At 39.6% G+C, this 23254-nt stretch overlaps 2 non-coding genes across 2 annotated transcripts; both read right to left on the bottom strand.

The window, feature by feature from the left end:
• Positions 1 to 13227: 13227 nt before the first annotated feature.
• TRNAG-UCC (transfer RNA glycine (anticodon UCC)) lies at positions 13228 to 13299 on the bottom strand. The gene has a single exon. It is a non-coding gene; the product is annotated as a tRNA-Gly (tRNA).
• A 1955-nt stretch (positions 13300 to 15254) lies between these two features.
• On the bottom strand, positions 15255 to 15326 carry TRNAG-UCC (transfer RNA glycine (anticodon UCC)). Its single transcript has one exon. It is a non-coding gene; the product is annotated as a tRNA-Gly (tRNA).
• Between the last annotated feature and the right edge of the window lie 7928 nt (positions 15327 to 23254).

The raw sequence follows: 23254 nt of genomic DNA on the forward strand, positions 1-23254 counted from the left end.
CGTAACCCGGTCTGGGAAATCTCCTATAACGGCTAAGGGTTCTACGTGCTGACCCCACCTCTAGGTAGTATTGTTGGAGGGAGACTGGCAGTCGGGAGATATGCCAAGGCCCTTCGAGGGCTGTCGAGCCATTGGTTATTATTATAGGTGTCTGAAATTTCTTGAAATTAAGTTTTTATTCCAGAAGTGGAAATAGTGTGTATAATTCGAGATTTCGACCTCATCGGGAGATTTAGAAAATTTCTCGTCCCGAAGAAATCACATCACCCCACTCACGACCGGATCAAGAAAGTGTGGGGCATTACCCCCACACCCCCTATACGCCTTCATGGCGTGGTTCTAAGCACAGGGGAACACTTTACTTTTTTACTTTACTTACTTTTGCAATATGCTCTTGCAGTCATTTAAGGCAAATTTCAAGAAAAAAATACATGGTATTTCAAACAGTAAATAACAATGACACACGATATATGGAAAAAAAGAAAAATGGAAGAAATATTTATCATTGTTCACCTCGTTGTGCATGCTTCTTCTTTATTATTATGGAAACAGGATTTTATGAATTGATTCTCCCGTCTTGCTGCATACGTTCACTTGCAACACATTTTACAAGCAAATATTCGTTAGTACAGCCATGTTACAACGGCTGAACTACGGTCAATGTCTGCTGATCGGAGAAAAATTGCGGATCAACTTTGATCGCAGATCGCAGGGACTGAATCTCAGTTCAACTTTTATACAACACAAAATCAGAGTTCAGCGTGACTGCAGATCAATTTTACTGGCTAATCGAGGATCAACTGCTTTATACAATCGGAACTAAGTGCCGTATCTGTGATATCAATTTGGGAAGTATGTTTTTTGGGCGTGCAAATTTGCATGTATGTTACCAGTCAGTAAACTAAACTATTGTCCTTGAATATTGGTTCTAACCTAGGTCACTAAGACGTAATTTAGAAACGGTGCACTTAGATTCTAAGAAAACCCAAACTATTACACAAGAAGAACTATCGAACTAATAACACCGAAAATTTATCTAAATTTTCATTGCCAGGTTCAAACTTAATGTCCCTTTTAACCACCTACATGTTTCTTGTGAACACTTGAATACATATTCGGTGAGGTTGGTCAATTGCAGAATGGTCCTCCTTTAATCCACAAGGCTGCATACATTTCGGCAGGGAAATCTTTGATGACTTGACAATTAATGGACACGAATAATTTTTCAGTTGTGTTTTATACAGTTAAGACATGGTATCCTTTCAATTCCATTTTCTTTGAGTGGGACGAAAACTTCCCTGGCAGGGATAAAAATAATTTTCTTTTGCCGGGGATAAAATGTTCTGTGGGAGGGAAACCCCGGCATCCCCCCGTTAATTCGCACACTGGCTACATTAACACCAGTGTGCAAATTAACGGGGAGGGGGATACCGGGGATTTCCCCCTCACAAGAAAAGTTATCCCAGGCAGAAGAAAGTGTTTTTAATCCCTGCCAGGGATGTTTTTACCCCCTCCCCTCCAAATAAAATTGAATTGCTAACCATTTCTTAACTATGGAACAATCACAGCTATTTAATCTTTAAAACCGTTGCATCCTACTTCGCGTCTGAAGTTCAATGTTTAATTTACTTGCTTAGATTGTCGCCGGATGCAGAGGTTTTACAAGAAGATCCCAGATAGCGGCATTGCTCTGTCCATTATCAGATAAAGTACAAAAACCTGCCGCCATGGCAAGTATAGAGTTGATTTCGTCAGCGTTATTCGTTGGAAGTAGTTAGATTATATTTCTCGCCGCACGCCATCATTGAGTTCAACGAGTACCTCTTTTTGTGTGACTTTTGTTTTCTTAGAATGTAGTTCCTAAATTTGATTGTGTTGGTGTTTTAAGTCCACTTTATATACAGTAAGGCTAATCGGAACTGGACCTACAGTTTAAAGTGGGATCCGAACCACTATGTGCCTCCACCGGGAATCGAACCCTGGACTCCTTGATTACAGTAGTTTCTAAATTACGTGTAGATGTTATCATAAGATTTAATATCCTAGGTTAGAACCAATGTTCTAAGTACTTTGAACTGCAAGGCAATAGTTTAGTTCATTAACTGGGAACATACACAGTGGCGTGCCCAAGCGGCGGGTGGGTTCATAACTCTACCCCCAGTATTCCTTAAAAAATGAAAAGATCGACAAGAGATGATAAAATGAGGTCTGACTACTAAGAGAAATATACGTAAGCCAACTTGGCACGCCACTACATATATAAATTTGCAAACCCCCCCAATCAAATCACAAATACGCCACTGATATATCCCCCCCAAAAAAAGCTTAATTCGCACACTGTTTAAAATCGTATGCATTGTATGTACAATTTCGTATTTTTAAAAATCATCTGTATCTTACGTCATAAACGAGCGTCTAGGAATTATTTATTTATTGACTCAATATTTAATACACTTCGATTGCAACCAAATGAACTTGAGTAAAACATCAGGTACGTATGGAAATAGCTCATTAGGTATCAGTTGTGTACTTTCAATTTTTATTTTGGCAGATTTTTTAGCGAGTCATTCATTTAAAGAAAAATGATATTTAAAATATGTGTCAAGCCCAGTTTAAATTAATAATAAGTCACGAAATAGGGTAGGTAGGGGGAAATCAGATCACTTTCTTTAGCGTATTTTTTTTAAGAGGACAGTGCATTTAGTACAATTGAGAAATTGCGAGAGAAATCGAATCAGTTGTTAAGACGTGACAAGAGTCGAGGCAGGCAATCAACACATCATTGCAAACAGGGATTTCTTTTAGGAAAGGGAAATTTCGATGGAATCTCCGCTATTTCACCCTGTGCCGAACAGGGTGTAGTCTTAGGGCATACGGCGGTATACGTCGTATACTCTCTGGTTAATCTCACTCATTAGCGTATGTCTTCTACTTTCGTTTCATTATATTCATTCATTCATTTGGCCATTACTTCGATGAGCTTTTATTACGATCAAATGCTTCTGGTTTCACGTGATCGTGAAGGTAATTTTAAGCCTCAGAAAAAAATCGCAAAACTTTGCGGTGCATCCATAATTCAATGAAACACGTCTTGAAACAATACAGTCTAGAATTCTTCTGGCGCCATACAAGCAACGAATTCTGGCAGTGGTCGTATTTTTGGACAGTGCACACAGCAATAACGCAAAAACTACAGTTTTGGAGAGAAAAGTGCAGAAAATGGAATAATAGAATAGATTTTGGAGGAAATACGTGACGTAACACAGGAAAATTCAGATCCCTAGTTATACAGGGTGAGTCAAAAGTCAGGAACCATAGGACTAATGTGTGAATAAAATGGAGGGCACGTTACTGAAGTTTCCGGGAGGTGGCACCGTTGAGTGACCCGCGAGGTCCCCTGGCCTCACACCAATGGATTACTACTTATGGGGTTACCTGAAGGCAATACTTTATTTATTCCACCCAGATTCGTGACCTACACCATCTGCAAGGGAGAATAAGGGAATGTTCCTCACAAATACCGCCTGCCACAATCCTCAGTGTCCTGAAGAACTGGGAGCCTCGTCTGAACATGTGCCTTGCTGAAGAGGGTCGACATATTGAGCATATCATGTAGACATTATAAGCTGAAGTGAATAACACTATGGTTCCTGACCTTTGACTTACCCTGTATATTAACTCGAAAACCTATTCTTCTTACATTGACAATGTTGCCTTGTAAACTTATTCTGCAAGAAGTTCAGGGACTGGTCTTAACTAAGAAGATCCCAGATAGCGGCATTGCTCTGTCCATTATCAGATAAAGTACAAAAACCTGCCGCCATGGCAAGTATAGAGTTGATTTCGTCAGCGTTATTCGTTGGAAGTAGTTAGATTATATTTCTCGCCGCACGCCATCATTGAGTTCAACGAGTACCTCTTTTTGTGTGACTTTTGTTTTCTTAGAATGTAGTTCCTAAATTTGATTGTGTTGGTGTTTTAAGTCCACTTTATATACAGTAAGGCTAATCGGAACTGGACCTACAGTTTAAAGTGGGATCCGAACCACTATGTGCCTCCACCGGGAATCGAACCCTGGACTCCTTGATTACAGTAGTTTCTAAATTACGTGTAGATGTTATCATAAGATTTAATATCCTAGGTTAGAACCAATGTTCTAAGTACTTTGAACTGCAAGGCAATAGTTTAGTTCATTAACTGGGAACATACACAGTGGCGTGCCCAAGCGGCGGGTGGGTTCATAACTCTACCCCCAGTATTCCTTAAAAAATGAAAAGATCGACAAGAGATGATAAAATGAGGTCTGACTACTAAGAGAAATATACGTAAGCCAACTTGGCACGCCACTACATATATAAATTTGCAAACCCCCCCAATCAAATCACAAATACGCCACTGATATATCCCCCCCAAAAAAAGCTTAATTCGCACACTGATTAAAATCGTATGCATTGTATGTACAATTTCGACTAATTGCGTATTTTTAAAAATCATCTGTATCTTACGTCATAAACGAGCGTCTAGGAATTATTTATTTATTGACTCAATATTTAATACACTTCGATTGCAACCAAATGAACTTGAGTAAGACATCAGGTACGTATGGAAATAGCTCATTAGGTATCAGTTGTGTACTTTCAATTTTTATTTTGGCAGATTTTTTAGCGAGTCATTCATTTAAAGAAAAATGATATTTAAAATATGTGTCAAGCCCAGTTTAAATTAATAATAAGTCACGAAATAGGGTAGGTAGGGGGAAATCAGATCACTTTCTTTAGCGTATTTTTTTTAAGAGGACAGTGCATTTAGTACAATTGAGAAATTGCGGGAGAAGTCGAATCAGTTGTTAAGACGTGACAAGAGTCGAGGCAGGCAATCAACACATCATTGCAAACAGGGATTTCTTTTAGGAAAGGGAAATTTCGATGGAATCTCCGCTATTTCACCCTGTGCCGAACAGGGTGTAGTCTTAGGGTATACGGCGGTATACGTCTATACTCTCTGGTTAATCTCACTCATTAGCGTATGTCTTCTACTTTCGTTTCATTATATTCATTCATTCATTTGGCCATTACTTCGATGAGCTTTTATTAAGATCAAATGCTTCTGGTTTCACGTGATCGTGAAGGTAATTTTAAGCCTCAGAAAAAAATCGCAAAACTTTGTGGTGCATCCATAATTCAATGAAACACGTCTTGAAACAATACAGTCTAGAATTCTTCTGGCGCCATACAAACAACGAATTCTGGCAGTGGCCGTATTTTCGGACAGTGCACACAGCAATAACGCAAAAACTACAGTTTTGGAGAGAAAAGTGCAGAAAATGGAATAATAGAATAGATTTTGGAGGAAATACGTGACGTAACACAGGAAAATACAGATCCCTAGTTATACAGAGTGAGTCAAAAGTCAGGAACCATAGGACTAATGTGTGACTAAAGTGGAGGGCACGTTACTGAAGTTTCCGGGAGGTGGATAGGTCGGCGAGGCACCGTTGAGTGACCCGCGAGGTCCCCTGGCCTCACACCAATGGATTACTACTTATGGGGTTACCTGAAGGCAATACTTTATTTATTCCACCCAGATTCGTGACCTACACCATCTGCAAGGGAGGATAAGGGAATGTTCCTCACAAATACCGCCTGCCACAATCCTCAGTGTCCTGAAGAACTGGGAGCCTCGTCTGAACATGTGCCTTGCTGAAGAGGGTCTACATATTGAGCATATCATGTAGATATTATAAGCTGAAGTGAATAACACTATGGTTCCTGACCTTTGACTTACCCTGTACATTAACTCGAAAACCTATTCTTCTTACATTGACAAGGTTGCCTTGTAAAATTATTCTGCAAGAAGTTCAGGGACTGGTCTTAAAGGTTAACATCTGTGTACGAGTGAAGTCGACCAGGAAGATGCGTTTTATAAATAATCATTTGTTCTATATTTCGATGCCTGACTCATCTGTTTAAGTCGTTTTAATTCTGAAGAGACATTGCAACCCACAATCGCTGTTCTTTTATACCGCATAACCTTTGCATGGGATCACTCATACCGTATTAGATGCAGCTATGAAAATAAACTTCAACGTCAGCATTTCCTGTAGTAGATATACAAATGATACATAGCAGTTGTTTCTCATACAGAAAATTTCAATAGAGAACGTAATTAGGAAATTATTGTTACTCTCAAGTAATTTAACATTTCCTTCTTTCATGCGCAAAAACTGGAGAGCGGTAGCAAAAATATTCACATTTCTTTAAAACACAAACCATTGATTTCAGTTATCACTTACAGAAAATAATTTTACTATAACCTGGGTTTTAATAACGTAAGTTACTAATCCTCAAATTCCGCGAATGATCTTACCACGCCAGATCCATTAGTAAGCATCCTTACTATAACTACCTATGGTATCGACCAGGAGATTATCCAGAATTTTCTATCCGGGATGTAAGGGTAAATTTGGAGTAAAAAAAAATCATCATAAATTGGTGAAACAGTTAGGGCGTTACTGAGGAAATTTGAGGATGTTAAGGGGTCGTAAAACAGTTTCAATCCCATCCAAATAGCCTGCATGAGAAGTTTTATAAATCATGTATATCAGCACACGCATAAGAGATGCATAAGGAGAATGAATGTGGCAGAATTGTAAGGGAAAAGTGATGGAACGAGACATAGGAACAAGGTAGAAGGAAGAGAGAAATGCAGAAGAAGAAGAGAGAGAGAGAAGATGGCGAGGAAGAAATAAAGAGAAACACGATAGAATGAAGAGAACAAGATAAAGACGCTAAAGCAAGAGGAGAGACAGATGCATAGGAAAAGAGAAAGTGAAAAGAAAGGAAGGCGAGAGAAAAGGAGATAAGAGGTTAAGATAATGGAAAGAGAGAGAGAGAGAGAGCAAGATATGATAAAAGATAAAAGTATGAAACAGTAGTACAGGAAGACACAGGAGAAAATAAATAACGTAGAAAGAAAGAAATCAAGGACATTAGAGAGAAAGAGAGGTCTTGGCAGTCACAAAAGCAGAGAGCCCACCTTTGACGTCATTGTCGCTATTTCGTCATGTAATATACACTGCATAATATATCAATCACTGTGCAAATTAACTTCCTTGCACTTGCGAATAATATCACGCATAAACTAATATAAAGTTTACTACACTTTCAGAGCTTGTTTCGAAAGTAAAACTTCAGTTATAGCGGAAAATCTCGATAAGTAGTTATATCCAGTTGTTAAAATTTTCTGAGCTACATTACACAATTCTTAGCGTGTACTCCTGTGTATTATGGGCTCCTGCTATGCAATTTTGATTACGTAACCATAGGTTCTAGAAACGTTGAAAGCACATGAAACCTGTACCCAATACACTTTCCCCGTTTTAAACAAACTTCAGCTGATAATCTCTTCTGCGTGCCATTGGGAAACTGAGTATAGATGAACAATGCAGGTGTTCTTTTGTCATTTTGCAATTGAAGGAGATACTACTTTATCGTTGAATGCCTAATGAAACAAAAGCTTTCTTTCTTGCCCTATTATACCAGTGGCGTGTCTATCAGGTCTGGGCTCCAGGAGATGTTCATTGAATGGCGGCGAGGGGAGGAGGGGAGGGTATGGCAATCACCACCAGCTTAAAAACTTACAATTTTGTAAAATATACTAATAAATCTATCCACTTCCTGCCTACAGATCGTGCAGGTGTCTGCGCATTGTGTTGTAATCAAAATTTCCTTCAATGTTAAATCCGCTCAAGTAATAGGAGCGTAGCTCGCATATTATATTTATTTATTGAGAAAATTTCAGATACAGCACAGGTGGCCATACAAGTGACGGAAAAATGTAATATCACATTTACGTTTCATAAGTATGTGGGCTTCGAAATGGACTAAATTTTCAATCCGTACTTTAGTTAATTTCTTAGCTTGTTTAGCATCTCGTTTTGTAACGAAATTTGGAGAATTTAATATCATGATTAGAACATGTACTAAAACGTACTGTCCAGAAATATTTATCTCAATTGATTCAATATGTTGTAACACAGCTGCATAATAAGTATGTTGAATTGATCAAGTGATTAATTTGGTTTATTTTACTTCGCATTTCTGCCACTTTTGGCTAATCTCGAAGATAAGTATGAGTGATGATATGATGAAATTGAAGGAACAATCACAAAGAACACCCATGCCCAGGCGGGATTTGAACCCCACGCGTCGTAGCGCGCTGTGCTGATCACTTAGGGCTGTGCAATATCGATTGAATATCGATATCGAGTCGATATATCGAGTATCGAAAATATCGACGTTGATATCGATATTACCGATAATAAATAAACATAAGTAAAATAATTTAGACCTCCTGAAATAAAGTCGCAAATAACCCACCATTGCGCTAACTCACGCTAACCGTGATATTGCATGTTACAGAGTCGAACATCTATCATCAATCATCATTATCCAAAGTTGCTTGTGTTGATTCGCAACTCGGCCGCAAACTGTAAGTTAAGCGCTGCAGTCGTCTTGCAAGATGTTGCAACTTTGTTCCACGTGAAGCACTGATAGAGAACTGTTGCTTCATGATTTCACAATCGAGGTAATCAGCAATCGTGTTAATTCGAGTTAAGAAAGGTATTCGGATCGAGAGGTAATGTGTAGACTTTACAAGATTCTTTTCATATGATTGATTGAACTAGAAACGTTCGTGGCAAAGGATTAAATCTATTGATCACATCCCAGAAGCAATTAATTTTATTATTTTATTATTGTTGAACATATTTCCTTTAAAAAAAAGTTCATATTTCTCTTGCGTTACTTCAACATTCAGTGTAAGGGGTGAATCTCTCTGAATCTGAAGAGACCCAGATGTCAACCTTTCTTCCATGTTGGACTGCCTTTTGTAGACTGAGGCTCTGGCGTCTGGACGCACAGCCAGTATAAGCTCTAATGCTCTGTGAGAGTGATTGTGTTTGTGATTGTCCCTTCAATCATTTTGTATCATCACAATTCATCCTCATCTTCGCGAATAGCCAATAGTGGCAGAGAAGCAAAGTCAAATAAAACAAGTCAATCAATCAACATTCATTAGCTGTCAGCCAGGTCAATAGAATCCTTGAGTAGAATGTCCAGGGTAGAAAAGAGATATGTAGGTGTAACCAATGATGGCGCCAGAAAAAAAATGGGATCGGGATATCTTCTGGAAGGGTCACGTTTACACAAAAATACATATTTGGGCTAAATGGGCATTACTTAACAAAATTGTTGATGTCCCTCTGACAAAACATATAATTTGTACAGTGGAACCACAAGGAAAGAAACTTGCGCAGAACCTCATCGCGCTGGCGGGTGGGGGAAAGGACAGGGGGAAGGAGCCTTCAGCGAGGCTCACGTCAGTGTTGCCAGACCTATTGATTTCTCGGGAGAATTCCTTAATAAACTATTGCTATGGAACCTCCAACGGCATGCTCAAAAACACGTTTCCTGCTCATCTTACTTGAACATGGAGGGGAGAGGTAGAGTGGAACTCCACTCAGCCATGAAAAGTGCTGTTTGAACTATGAAATTATGCCAAACGATACTCAATTGAGCTAGGACATTATTATTATTTTATTACTATTACTACATTACTATTTTTAGATGGTTGTATTTTATCCCACCCGAAAATCTATTTCTATTTTAGTTAGTTTACGTCGCTTTTGTGCCTCTACGGGTAAGTACGACAATATGGATGAATGAAAAACTGATGAAATGAATGAAGTGACACAAACACAGTGAAACGTCCTTGCCTTACTAGGTAGAAACACTGACGTAGCGTGGTCAAATTATTTTATACATGTATGTGTGTGTGTCAATATATATATATATATATTAATGCAGCAACATAGAGACAGCATAACTGACGAATAAAGCATGTGAGTGATAATAACAAGAAATTTGCTAGAGAACGAAGCGCCATAGTTCAATTTTTCTATGGTTCAATACAAAGGAAATAATGCACCCCCTCCCCCGTAGTTGCTTGGAACTTTCATCGCCTTGAAAATACTTAATTTTCTTTCCTTAATATACTATTCTATACTTAAATACTAATTTTCTACAAAATTATATAGCGGCGTGGACGTCCAGAAGGAAGTGCAAGGATGGTTGCCATCCCCCCTCCTCTTCTGGAAAATGAATGTTGACATAAAAGTACCTATTATTTCAGACGTATGAGTTGATTTCAGTCACGGTAATTTACATTATAATAGGGCTGTAGGAACGTGATAATTTCAAACTCAAGTGGTGTTTTCTGAGAGGGCAACATTATTACGGGGTAATATGCCTCGTTTACCCGCCTGATAAAAATACATTGTTCCCCCTCGCTTTTTTTTTACGATTTCGCAGATTTAACAGATATTTAGAAAATTCATTCTCAGTGCTATTTTTGTGAGTATAAAACTTTTTAATTCTGCTCTCTCAAGCCACAAGTTCGATTCTGCCCTCCGAAAGTTAGGTCTCAAGTGAGCCCATGTTCCAGTCCACTCCACCAGAATGAAACTCTTTTGCGACCTCATTGGATGGAGAAAGACAAAAGAATGGCATAACGAAAATAAAGCCTCCTCCTCCGTGACGTGGTTGTGATGATGGTTCGTGGCGTGTATACCAACGTTTGTCTATGATACCAACCCAGCAGTGGCGGCCATTGGGTTCCAAAACGGGGAGGGGCAGGTGGGGTGGGGGAGGCAAGGATAGCTTACTTTCCCTTCGTAGATAAGGTTTAGCATAATGCGGAGGCAAAAGTGGCAAAAAGTGAGGTGGGGGTAACCGCCCCCTAATTGCGGACACTGCAACCCAGCATTCGCGTATATTCGCTTCGGGCAAAACATAATTTTTTTTTGTCAGAATAGACACGGAATTAAACGTGTGACCTCTCGGTACCAAACAAAAAACAACAACAGTTCAGTGGGAGAATGAACAAGTGTTACATGTACTAATATATCGTCGAGCGGAAGTTGTGAAATCATGTGGTGGATGATGATTCAACCCGCTTTTGTCAAGTAATTCTTCCGCTTTCCATTCTCTGCACGCAAAGCCTATCTCGGCATCCTATCTCCCATGTCCAGTAACGTTAACTTTGTCTCAATTCCCACTCGAAATGACAAAATGTTCCTCTATGCATACTACATAGGCGTGCGCACGGGAGGGAGGGAGAGGGGGGCGAATGTAATCATGGAAGTCCGCAGATTTTTTCCACGCAGGGACAAGTAAGGTATTTTTCCATGGGGCATATTACCCCGATTACAATGTTTGAAATTATCGCATTCCTGCATCCCCATTATAATAATTAATGTAAATTAATAAAATTGCTGTGACGGAAATCAAATTATAGGTGTGAAATATATACTTTTAGATTGACATTCGTGTTCAAAGGGGAGATGTGGCCATCCTTGTCTCCTTCCAGACGTCCATGCCCCTATATTATTATATTTTCACCCACCTAGAAATTTAGGATAAAGGAATCTTATCGCCGTTATTAAACGATATTATACTCTTAAAGAAAATTAAGTATTTTCTAGCCGATGAAAGTTCAAAGCAACTTGGGGGGGAGGGGTGCAGTGGCGCAACCACAGGGGGGCAGAGGGCATTTCCCCTTTACCTCGGACGGAAATAAATTTTAGGCGGGCAAACATCGAAGTAAAGGAAAGCAAGACTAGCAGAATCTAACAGTAGCAGGACAAAGGGATACTCAAGATGTTTTCATGTCATTCTTGCATTATGTCTTCCAGACAGCCAAGAGCACCTGCAGGGGGCACAGAACTGCAAATGCCCCCTCGATTTAAATTTTGTACAAATAAAAATACATTTCGTAAAATTTTCTTGCTCACTTTGCTCGCAATATCTGCTTTTCTTGCAGTCTTGTCAAGTTCAGAACCGTAACTAGGGGTCAGCGGGAGTTGGCCCTAGACGCCGACAAGTAAAAAATTGTAAAAGAGAATGCCATGGCGCTCCATGATAATTTTTACACCATATTAAATCAATACTGTCTTCATCTTGCAGAAATTTGGATCTGAAAATTTTCTCGCTCGCTTCGCTCCCATTTTCTTTTTTCTTTCTCTTAAATGCATGAACAATTGTTTGGAGGAAAAGGAGCGTACATATTTGAGAGACAATTTATAACATTTTTGATGTTGGTTTGTTATGGGGCGTATGAATTGATTATGTATGTATGTATGCGTATATGTATGTAGCCTATGTGTGTGGGGGTGTATACATAGCTACACACACAGTCATCAATGCAATAAAACTAAAACAGTGAGATAAAATTAGTTTTTTCTTTCCCAGCTGAACTTTCATCAAGGCTTTTGCCCCCCTAATCAGAGGGTCTGCGCACGCCTATGCATACATTCAACAATACTATAGAAGGGGTGGGTTGATTAACACAGCTCTAGTTTTCCAGAAATTTCACGATTAAAAATTAAGATCAACATGTCAATTTATGTAAAAACACACGACGAGCGCACTCTGATTATTTTCACATAAATATTTATTTATATGAGTAGTAACTGTTTCATAAATTGTATTATATCGTTAATTATTTCCTATTCTATCGCTCCAGTCATTGCAAGCAAGTCTTTATCGCTGATTTTTATTCAGTATAAAAGCATTTATTAATTAGTACAATAATTATGAATAAAATGGGATGATTCTCTAAAATGTAGCCTATCTATTTATATCGTATCAATCTCCTCTAATACGTTACGATATGACTTTTTGAAATGTTAGAATTGTTTACAATATATAGAGAAATGATAAAACATTTCGGGTGAACTTGGCGATCCATTCTTCTCCTCTGTTATCTTACCCGGTGGAGGCACATAGTGGTTCGGATCCCACTTTAAACTGTAGGTCCAGTCCTGATTGGCCTATCTGTGTATAAAGTGGACTTAAAACAACAAATCAATCCATAAATCCTCTGTTATCTATCCTTGATGAAAATATAACTTGTGATTATACAGAACCCAGTAATTCATTGTTCTGTACAAGTAAGTGAATAGAGAATTGTACACTTTATTGCACATTGTGACAGAAGAAAATGCAGTAGTTTTTGAAAGATGGAAAGTTAGCTTCAGCCGACCCCTGTCTAGCTACGGATCTGAGCACGATGGCGTAAGGGACCTTCAATCTTTTCTCCCATCTCCCACTCTATGTTAAATTTGCAATCACTTAAAATTATAAATAAAACCACAAATAAAAAAATTGCTGCGATGGCCGGGAATCGAACCCGGATCAACTGCTTGGAAGGCAACTATGCTGACCATTACACCACCATCGCTGCTTCCGAAGAAAATACGTATTTTATCAAGATCTTTTCTTGCAGAGAAAGTAAATAAACACCTCACGAAGACTTCCCGCGTTCTTGCTGCCAGTCATGCACTGATGAAGTGTATCCAACTGCAGACTATTTTCATATCATCAGCATTTTTTCTGCAGTATAGTCTGTTTCAGGATGAGACTGAATAAACAATGGAGGCTCTTTGTTGTTTATTTAGACTAGATACTATAAAACTATTGTCCATGTGTACGGTTCTATATACCCTCCTTCTCCCACTAGCGGGCATTGTACCTTTCTTTTCAGTTACGTGAATCGAGCAATGAGTGCGCATCTATTGACTCATGATTGAAATAATAAAAATTGGGTGCGTCATCACTTAAGCTATTTGCACGCGTCGTATTATACGGGGTTCAGCCAAAGGCCGTCCGCTGCCCCCTTCCGTTCTCAGGGGGGCATCCACCCACCCACCCACTTCATCTTCTCCATGTTGATCCAAGCAAACAAGCATCCCACATTTTTCCCCAAACTGTTTCTTTTTAGATATCTCAGGGAGATGGTAAGTGCCTCCTGGCTTTCCTCTGCGGGCCTTGGTCCGGCTCCTTACCGTAACTAAAATCAATACATGTCTCTGAGGACTAATATCACCTTGTCTACTTAAAATCTGAATCTGTAACGGGGCACTCAGCACATATGGGACACACCCTACAGGGGATTATACTGGCTGTAGGTACAGGCAGGGGTGCCCATCCCCCCAAGGCTTATGACGCACTCCCCCCAAAAAGGTAGAACATTCGCACCCCCCCCCCCCACCACCACCTTTATGCAGAATTATTTACTCAAATTCTTTTGGTCAGACAAAATTTGCGGAACAATATAATACAGACATATTTAAGCAATATATGTTTATTTTAGGTACTTTAGGCTCACTTTCATGTTTGCTAACATATAATGTACAAAACTGCTCAGGATCACTGGCATTGTTAGTGTACTGAACCTTATTCTTCACAGTTTGTCTGCTCGATTGACCTTGTATTAATGCGAACAGCACGTCCCCCCTCTTCCAAATCGATTCTAAAGGCAGAAGAGGTGGTGTTTCATTTCAACCCTATCGCCGCGATCACCCACAGGTAGGTAGAAAAACTGTACATAATAACCAAAACTAAAGAACCAATAACAAGTCAATCAAACGAAATAATCCCCTCCATTTTTGTGTGAAGATATATAGAATTGGTATAAAATTTTGTCCCCCCAAATAATTCCCATGACGCAGGCACGTCATGAAACATCCTGTGGGAACCCCTGGGTCCAGACACCAGAACGGATGTGGGGTTGACTTGTGGGTGTCTGCTCAGAATGTGCATCTACTCTTCTCTCTCTATCAGCTTTCTGTTCTCTATTCTCTCTTATCATCATATAAAGCATCCCCAAGCTAGGATAATTTGCTATCTTCATGCGACGGTAAGATTAGTGCCTAAACCTTTATCTTAGTTGGACGGTTACTTTTTCGAACGTGCTAACGTGACTTGAGCGATAAGACAGAACATCCTAAACTGTGACTCATTGAAGAAGTCCTTTGTACGTACACCGTTGGGTGTAAAATATTCTTTAAATGAATTAGCTCTGTATTTTCTTGTATTAACAACAAATTAGGCCGAATGCGGATGTAGCCGCTGAGTTGTTGTTCTAAGTCCACTTTATGCACACAGATAAGCCAACCCGGGACTGGACTTAGAGTTTAAAGTGGGACTCGAACAACTATGGGCGTCCAACTGGTATCGAACCATGCACCCCTTGATTACAAAACAAGGATTTTACCACTATGCCACCAGGGAGGTCCTAATATACTTTAATTCTCTGTCATACGAACACATTTCCCTCTTTCCTCATTATACCAATAGCTATATTCACACCTGAATTATGCAAGAGAAAGGAGAACAACAAAAGTAAAAAGCACATGCGACGGCCAGGAATCGAACCCGGATCAACTGCTTGGAAGGCAACTATGCTCACCATTACACCACCATCGCTTCTATAAAATCGCTTGCCTCTTGCAGTTTTCGTGAAGCGGGAACTTCACAGACCACTGGGCAGCTGATTTTCTTCTCCAGTGGTTGTTGACATTAACAAGTGTATCCAACTTCAACTCGGCCAACGTTCTCGCCCGCCATGCGAAAAGATCGGCTTGCTTTCCCTCAAGGAAATCGTTCGCAGATGAATGATTCGCGAGGCCTATATTGGAGGTTGGAGCGATTGTGATACAATGCACAGGCACATCTACGTCATGAATGGCGGAACCGGGTTCGAACAGATCAGGCGAATTAATTATTAGAATCCGGCTCTGGTCGGAATTTATTCGGCCTACGTATAGGGGCGGTGGCAACCCACCATCGTGAGGAATTTGGGGAGCTTCGAATGAGTAAGCGTAATCCGGTCCCGGAAACCTACTATAACGGCTGGGGATACGTCGGGCTGACCCCCCGGCTATTCCAATACTGGTTGCATATCTCCACGCTTAGAGGTGCCGAAGGAAAGCTAGGGAGGGAGTCCGGCAGTCGGTAGGTAAGCCAAGGCCCTTCAGGGCTGTTGCGCAAAGAATTATTATTATATATTATTTATAATTAATTAGCTCGACTGTGCGACAGAGTTTTGGTTAATGTCAGTCATGAGGTTAATTTTTTTTTTAAGAAATGGAGAAATGATGGCTATCTCCTAGGGAAAAAAAAAGTCACATCATTTTGTTTAGAAGTTGCCTGTTTCAGAGACAGGAAGGAAGTTAACTTTTAAAACCGATCGTTAATGCGTAATTATAATCTCGTATAAAGTAACAATGCCAGTACGGATATCCTCCATCTGATTTCTTTGTCTTCGATTCAAGTCTTCGTTGAAGCTTCATCCGGCCAAGTCAACTTTACTATTCTCAAGTGACTGAAAGCCTCCATTTTGCTGTAGTTTATAGGGGCTATCCACGAGTAAACAAAAACATATCGAACGGCACAATCGATTGTCGAACTGTAGCACAACAACTTCCGGTTCACGGCGGCCGGGTAATTCAAGCGCGTACTTGTGGCATTTCTTCTCGTTTTGTATACCGGATGAAATGGATCATATAAAAGCACTTGACGACGAGGAGAATAAGAGATATCAGGGCAAAGTAGAGGCCTTTGCATATCAATTGGATGAGCAACTAGGAAGTAATACGGCATTATTCCAAGATGAGATCCATTTGCTGATCGTCGTTTCATTGGCGATATTTGTAGCCTGCATATTAAATAGAAAGTAATTTTTCCTACAGAGCGAGAGCGCTTAAATGCATACATTTATGTTTTAAGTGAAAAAGTGCGAGATGTACGGACATATAAAAAACGGAAAAAGGAGTTTCTTTTCTTCTTTCTTCAATCAGGACGAGTCAGAGGGATGCGATAATGCACACTTGCTGGTTTCGTTCTCGTTTGAACGCAGAAATACAAAACGCTCATTGTTATTTTAAGTCAATTTTCTGCTATTTGTGTTAAACATGACGATGAAGATGAATAATAAACTGGAAAAATTAATGATGGGACAAACACAATGACACACCATTGCCTCACCATGGTGTTCAAACCTAGGACCTCTTCTCCATCAATGTTGATTTGATTGATTGAGTTGGTGTTTTAAGTCCACTTTGTGCACAGTAAGGCTAATCGAGACTGGACCTACAGTTTAAATTGGGATCCGAACCACTATATGCCTCCACCGGGAATCGAACCCGGAACCCCTTGATTACAAGGCGACGAGGCTACCACTGCGCCATCGGGGAGGCACTCTATCTATCAATGTTGAAAACATTTCCATTGCAAAAGACGAAAATTAATAGTACCCGCACTTAATTTTCTGGCTACACAAAAAATATTTCCTCTGGTTGCGAAAAAATTTATTCCTCTGGTTACACACACAAAAAAAAAAAAATCTGGTTACACAAAAATTTAATACAGTTCGTGTGTACTTCAAGAACTTAACGTGTAACCTATCTGGCCATGACCGAGCATCTTTTGAAAGGAAAAGTAATATTTTTGCTGATATCACTAAAACATTAATGAAGTGCAAGTGGTGCGGGACGCAAAATTTTTGGTTGGGAAGGAAACAGGACGGGGTATTTTTAAAGTCCTGACGTTCAAAACGGGAAAAATAATGCTATTTCCCGACTAAATTGGGAGATTATAGGAGCGGAAAATATTCAATATTACCCGATACTAAAAAAAAATAATAATAATTATACACACAATTTCACCCTCGGGTGATGATTTATTTTGCATTTCTGGAATAAAAACTGCTAATTTCAATAAATTTCGGACATTTAGTACAAAAAAAAATATGTAGGGAACGCATCATTTTTTCCGAAGCCTGGATCGGAACGGGATTGTTTTTCAGGTCCCGACTTTTTGGGTTCCTGCACATCCGTTGTCATTACTGCGGAGTCTACTCCTGCTAATGGCCTTCCAATTTTCACGCCTGACAGCTTGAATGCAATAATTTGGCGCCTTGATCTAGAGGAAATGGATGAAGAGAGATCCGTGAAAGATTATTTAGCCCTGATCGTAGTTTACATCCTCCTTGTACACACTCATTCGTTCCTTTCATACATGACACAATCTCAGCTCCCTTTAGCGGCATGTTGTGAGCCTACGAACCGGAAGTTGTTGTGCTACAAGTATGGCGTCCGCGCGAAGGCACTTCCTTCCGGTGGATAGCCCCTATACGTTGCGCTTGAGGAGTATCTGAATACTGAAGCACTGACGCGTCTAGTGTCAAGGTCAGCGTAAAGCTGTGGATCTAAATCACTGGCGTACCCAGGATATTTTTCGGGGTTGGGGGTGCTGAACTTGTGAACTTGGATGGTGCATAAATTGTGGCCCAGAAACATTTTTCATCTGCGAGGTACAAAATTCGTCTTCCACGTATGTATTTTTTATTTTCTAAAAATTTCGGGGGGCTGTAGCCCCTTCAGCTCCCCCCTCTGGGTACACCAATGGTCTAAATGCCGGCAGACGCGCTCGCACCGCCCGGCACGCTGGCAGCCTCTCAGCGGACAACTCGACCGTGAAAAGGCATGAAAGTACATGATACACTAGAAAGACAGAATACAAATATTTTATGATAAATACAAATATAAAAGATTTGATACTAGATTTTCGATTTTAGATGTAGTTCAAGAAGAAACTGTATCATTAAGGGTACACTTGATTATCATTGATTTGAAACACTTTGGGGAAAAAATCCGAAAGGAGCCCAGCCAAAAAAAGCCGCGGAAAAACTCCGTTTTTATTTTTACAAAAAAGCCTATTTCTTTCAATCACTTCCAACCCCAATTTAACATATTCACATATTGTATCAGAACATAAAATATCTGTTATGTAATCACAAATACAGTTTTTTCACATAATATTGGTACAAAATCATTGGAAACTACGAATTTGGCACAACTCCCAGGATAATCAGATTCCGTGAGAGTGTCGTACTGCATTTTTGCGGACTCCACGAACGATTGAAGTGCTGGAAAATATCGGCCGGAACCGGTAAATAAAATCTAAAGATACTTTCTGATACCGATACCAATGGAATCGGCCTATGCCAATACATCGGTATCGGCTCAACCCTAATATACGTGTATTGTGTAAATTGCAACAAGGTATGGCTGGAATGGCAAAAATGATACATATTTTAAGAAAAGTGTGTCAAGTGGTTGACTTACGATATCGTAACCAAAAGTTCCCGATTTGATCACTCTCATCAATTTCATATAATCAGAATGTATCATCATTGCCGCCATTCTCTTAAACAGGCAGAAAAGCAAGATAAAATAAGAAGAACACAAATACTATAAATGCTGACTGACTTCCACGTAGTACACGTACACCCTGGACTCCATTTTGCAGGATCTGGTGTCTAGACTCACAGCCAATATAATCATCTATGGCTCTCGTGTTGTTCATTTGTATTTGTGATTGTCCTTTCATCCATTTTATCTTATCACACGCCATTCATCCTCATCTTCGCAGTTAGCTAAAAGTGGCAGAAGAGCGAAGTAAAATAAACTAAAACAATCAATCAAAAATGATGAGTGAAAAAAACTCAAGTGGAACGCACAATCAAAAGAGGAAAATTATCTTCTGCCTTTCCCCGAACTGAAGTCTTAAATATGCCACTGCATAACTGCGTGCCCATCCATTCTGATTCCTGGCAATCTTCCGCCAACATGACGTTTTCAAAGAGGAATAACAAAATTAAGGATTCAACCAACAACAACAACAAAAGAGAGAGAGCATCTGCAGCGATATCTTCCTGCAGTCTGGGAGTATTTTTAGGTTGAATTGGGCTTAAAGCCGGGCAAGCTCCCTGCGAAGGTCATCAGCGATTTTTTGCTTCCTTTCCCTTCCTTTCCCTGGCACTTGTTGTAGGTCGGGATCCCCCGCGTCTTCGTTGCTTTTTGCTTTCGAGCGAAGGGTCCAACAACGGAATGGTTCACCTTGACACACAAACGGTCGGTATCATCATGTTATTTCCTCGGTTCAATGTTTTGGCAGTGTTCATTCCATATCGAAATGCACACTTCAATAACATTGTAGCGTATTTACGATTTCCCGAGCTCAAAATTTGCCACTGATTATAATAATAATTATTATTTAGATTGATTGATTGATTGATTGAGTTTATTTTACTTGGCGTTTTGTGCCTCTTGGCTAATTTGCGAAGATGGGGATGAGTGATGAAATGATGAAATTGATGAATGGACTATCACAAACAACCAAGCCCGAGCGGGATTCGAACCCGAGACCCTTGGCGTTGCAGCTCTTATTATTTAGAGTCTTAGAGTACCGACTGCTTTAATGCCAAGAAACGAGCAACGCGTGGATGCAAAAAAGGCGATACTACTTCCCCCTCTCTATCTCCCTCCCTTCTTCAGTCTCTCTCTTTCTATCAACCTTTCTCCCTTCCCGCTGTTTCCTTTGCTTTCCCTTCTTTTTTCTCTTTCCTTATCCCTCGTCGCCTTCTCTCTCTCTCTCTCTCTCTCTCCCCCATCGCCTGTTTCTTTCTCTCTTTGCTCGCCGTTCTTCTCATTCTCTCTTTTTCCTCTACCATCTCTGCTTCCTCTCTTTCTATATATCTCTCTATTCCCTCTCTTTGTCCTCGAATTCTCCGCTTATTCCTCTCGTGTTTATTGCTTCATTTTGTTGTTTTCCCAACTCATCAAAGCACTTTGGCTTCGCATTATTAATTTTTGCCAGTGGTTTTGGTCGTGTTTAATCAGTGCTTGAAGTGGGTGGGGAGAACTTGTTCCCAAGTAGCAGGGGCCACCGAGATTAATAGAGATAATAATTAAAATAAATTAGTCTCGCCCGAAAAGGTTAGTAACTTGTTTACGTGTATTTACTTTTATAACCGTGTATTTTATTCCCCAATCATGAATTCATACTCATCTTCAAGGTTAGTCAAAATTGGCAGAAAGACGAAGTAAAATAAGTCAAACAATCGAACGTTTTCGTTCACATGTTTTTTCCATTCGCATATACCAGCTCCGTTGCTAGATATTTTGGCGCCCTATAGGCAGGACTAAGGTTTGCAGCCTCCTCTCCCTCGCACTATCAAGCACAGACATTTTATGTGCGTCCTATATATTTTCTTCTTATCCTTTCGTTTGTGATATTTACATCCTACAAATTTTGAAATAATATTAAAAAAATTATAGATGTTCGGCTGAAATTTCTGTAGCTGTTGATACTTTTGACGACGTGTCCGGTATTACGTTTGAGCGAAATCTGTAATCGCATTTGAAGCGTCACCACGTCTCGAAGGAGCGCTCATCATTGATCAAAGTCCAGCACGACTCGTGTTTTTTTCAGAGGGAGCTGGCAGCAAACAAGTGTTTTTTGTTCCTTGTTAACAATGTATTAGCACGTCTGCAAAGTTGATTCACCTTCGGCACAATACGTGTCAAAGAAAAGTCATTGCTTTTATGAACCAGGATATTTTTCATTGATAGGGCCACGGAAAAAGTTTCAGTTGTCTCTGTAGGGCAGAAAGCTACATCGACACCATTTCCGATGTATTTCTAAAGTAGGTTTACACTCAGACTACGCACAGACACACACATACTACACCCCCTACACACACACACATCTACATATATATAGGCTGGTTGCTCCATAAGTAAGATGACACTAGCCTTTACATTATCAATTTACTATATTGTCAACTGACTTATGAGATATGCTATGTATTTGTGTGTGTGTGTGGTGTGTGTGCGCAGGCGTACCGTAACAGCTCTCCTGGTATTCAGTTCCCTAAGATTACTACAATATTAATATCAATGATGATGATCATAATAACAACAAGAACAGTTTAATCTAGATACTTGCAACAGATTCAAAATTGCCAGAATAACTGGATTAGGAGGCACGGCGAGGATTTTTGTTGTTGTATTATGCCCTTTAATATCACATGAAAAAAATGTATTTGGAAAGGGTAGGGATGTGCCGAAGCCGATTACAGATGTATGAAAATCGGCCGAAATTGACACATCGGCATAGGTATCGGAATCGGCAAAAATCCGATATTTAAACCGGTACAGATTATACTAAAGTTTTTACCTTCTAATAAGTTTTATATTCTAGTTTTGTAAGATTTATTGAAAATTTTGTTATGATTCGTCATTATTGTAGAGTTTTTGTAATAAAATTATTGCACACTCATTCAGAGGATCAACCTAACTATAAATCGGAAATAAAACAGTACATTGCTGAACCAGGATCTGCTGTTGTATTGGAAATTCAAAAAATGAATATTTAAACCTGAAGCAAGTCCTGAGGAAATACTTGGGCATACCTGCTGCATCAGTATTCAGTGATTGAGTGTTCAGTGTTGCTGAACAGATTTGCGATAAGAGAAGAAGTAGGTTACTTCCAGAAGTGCTTCCAAATCTCGTATTTCTGAAGTTGAATCTGGCAGAACAGAAATTCATTTTGCATTTCAAAGAACTGCTTGTGTACTAATGTAAAATCTCTTGAGAATCCATGTTCTTCTTAAAGGTTCACATAACCACCGTTTGTAGATGCAAATGTACATTCACATCTTTTGAGAATATATATGTCTATACATATGATATGCAATAGAAATGTACATAGCAAATTTATTTTTGTCATGCTGAAAAAACATCCCATTTCTGTTTAATAATCTTATGTATCGGAATCGGTTAAATATCGGCATCGGTATCGGTTCCAAAAATTATCGGTGAGTACATCGGCATCGGTAAATTTTCAACTTCGTCACATCCCTAGGAAAGGGTAAAATTTAATTCAGTTACCAAATTGTCCTTGTTGTCTGGGAGAGCAACTGGTTCATTGATGACTATGTAACTTCCCTTATGCTTCCCCCCTCCTCCTCGTCTAGCGTTGTCAGTGCAAACAGGTATGAACCAACTTCAAGTCTCAGTCAAATACTGTTTTCAATCCAAATGCTTCTTCTTGAACAACCCCCTCCCCCCTATCCCCCCACACACGATTCCTACATAATGAGTAGTCCAAGAAATAATATTTGCTCAGGCAAACTGAAGAAACTAGTGGAACAATCAATACATGGCGAACACTTGCCTTGCAAAATCGAGGAGTCGGTTCCACACGTATGTAGCTGGATGAGGATTCTCTTATTCCCATCTGTATTCTTAATGTAATTACTAATTAGGTATTAACCAATACCATTTTCTATTGCTAACTACGTACTATCAGATTTCAAAGTTATATCCCCTCCGTCGTTACGTGCTATATTTTATTTACGTATGTACATCAGTGGCGTGCCCAGGATTTTTGAAAGGGGGTTACGTGCATTTTTTTTTAGTAGTCAGACCTCATTTTGTTACCTTGTCCTGCCTTTGACGTTCTTTTCTTTAGGAATACCGGGGCAAAGGGGTGGGGTATGACTCCCA

Source organism: Lepisma saccharinum, chromosome 17 (assembly GCF_977018435.1).
Source record: "Lepisma saccharinum chromosome 17, izLepSacc3.1, whole genome shotgun sequence".
In the NCBI taxonomy this organism is placed as follows: Eukaryota; Metazoa; Arthropoda; class Insecta; order Zygentoma; family Lepismatidae; genus Lepisma; species Lepisma saccharinum.